Source organism: Rhinopithecus bieti, unplaced genomic scaffold, assembly GCF_001698545.2.
Source record: "Rhinopithecus bieti isolate Rb0 unplaced genomic scaffold, ASM169854v2 scaffold_8675, whole genome shotgun sequence".
Classification (NCBI taxonomy): domain Eukaryota; kingdom Metazoa; phylum Chordata; class Mammalia; order Primates; family Cercopithecidae; genus Rhinopithecus; species Rhinopithecus bieti.
The window spans coordinates 4,324,293-4,326,469 of NW_016806447.1; positions in this window are offsets into that span (position 1 = coordinate 4,324,293).

Below are 2,177 nucleotides of genomic sequence, written 5' to 3' on the forward strand. Positions count from 1 at the left end.
TTTATTCCCCGAAGAAGACCACCAGAGTCCAGAGTCAAAGCCAAGCAGCAAGGATCTTTAATGCAAGTTCGAACTTGGTCCCTCCGTTCTACAACATACAAGAGGGCCCCGAACAATGCGTGTGCTCGCTTTTTATAGCCTGATGAAAACAGGATATGTAAGGTTACAAGGGAATTCTTCTTGGTTACAGCATTACAATTGGTTAACGTATTAAGTTATACTTTTAGCGGCTTTCTTATTGGTTCCTGCGCTTTTACAAACGGTTGTAACCTTATCGGAGATTCTCTAGGTGTTGTTTTTCTTTGAGCTATATGGAGGAATGTGTTTGTGTCGGGCCCAGGAAGTGGAGGCATATGGGGGGATGTGATGTGTCGGGCTCAAGGCTGTGATATAGGGAGGAATGTGTTCTTTCACTTTGGAGACTGTGACATTGGAATAAAGGAAAATGTACAGAACTCATGAAGAGCTGAAATATTCATGAATATCAACCAAAGCAGGAATTAACTGAATGGACGGAACTCAGAAAACTAAAGCAAATCTTTTTGACTTTTGCTTGGAATATTGCTCATCCTTGTTTTGTTTCTCAGAGTCAAGGAAACTTATTTTGAGCTATTTATGGCCTTTAATAATTAAGCAAGGTACACTTCTTTAACCAAAATTTGGAGCATGTTTGCTTCTCTCTGCCTGGTTCCTCTAAAATTTGAAAACTATCTGTGAGTATTCATGACTGATGGCAATATAGTTGTTTACATCAGTGCAATAAGAATCCATTTCCCTCTTGCAACAGGACACAATTGGAAAAACTGGTTCCTTTACCAAGTCTTTGACTGGAAGGGTATGCTTTCCTTTAAGGAGTCAATCTTGACTTGCAGCACCGATAAAAGCCCAGTGGGGAAACTGGCCTCATACCCTTGTTTACGCAGTGCCTGCACAGGGTTCCTATGGTCAGTAAAGAATGCCACTTTTAACAGGTCCAGGAACTCCAAGTTTATCTTGGAACCATAAGAGGAGAGGATCACCAAACTCACAGGTATTTGAGGATAAACCCATGGCTGGGCTCAGCTTTAAAAGGTCTTATCTGATTCCTTGTGGAACAAACTTCCATCAAAGCCAATCCAAAAGGCCTATGCAGAAATAATAATTCTTGCTGTATTTTATGCAAAAGATCAGGCCAAGTATACAACTGTAAAGTCTATTTTGCAAACAACTCGGTCCTATCATGATTTGTTTGTTTGTTTTTAACAAAAATGAGGACTGGTGAATGAGAAATCATGTTTCAAAACCTATCATATATTTGTCATTACATTATAAACTCACTAATTGTTTTTAAGTTTTTACCTACATTTTAAGACTAATCCTGCTCATTCCTGTGTACCAACCAGCAGTCTCCAACTGCAGCTCAGAAAGAATAAGAGGGATGGGTAATGTGAAAATCTGGATCAGTATTCTAGTTCTGAGGAATTATCCTGCAAACCCTGCCAGGTGATGGGAATAAATAGGATGCCCATCACTTGGACGTGTCCTTTTGGGAAAATGAGACCAAGGGAGCTAACCAAAGCCAAGCATCATCCACCCAAATCTAAGTAAGTGTAACTATAGCTATCAGTTACCTGGGTGTGTCACAAGACACCCTTTCCTCTCCCTTATTGGAGGAGGACTCAGTTCTACAGTTTCACCTTAGCATTCAGCTTATGATAAGGAGTCCATGCAACTCCCCTGAGATACATTTTTGTTCCAAACTCAATTCCAAGCTTTGGGTCAAAGCCCTGGGAAAGAAAACTGGATCTAAGGGATCCAGAGGCAGACAACAACAGCTGTTAAAAGGCACAGCATAGGTGAGCATGGCTGATTCCTGCCAATTAAGCCAAGCCAAAGCTTCCTGTTTCATGGATAAAGGCCACATTAGTATCCATGGCATAAATGAGGTCTAGGGAATTCAAGGCTACTGACAGTAAGGGAGATAGGGTATATGTGGGTAAGAGTGGATGATTTTCATCCCCTAGACCCCCTGCTTCATGAGTGTAAGTTGTTTTAACACCCATGGTGCTGACTGCCAAGGTTGTCAGGACTCGGGGACAGAAGGACAGAAGAAGGAAAGAGGACGACGCTCTTTCCTCTCTCCCTCACATACCCCAGGTATCTACTAGGAAGAGAAGGGAAGCTTCCAACTGAACTTT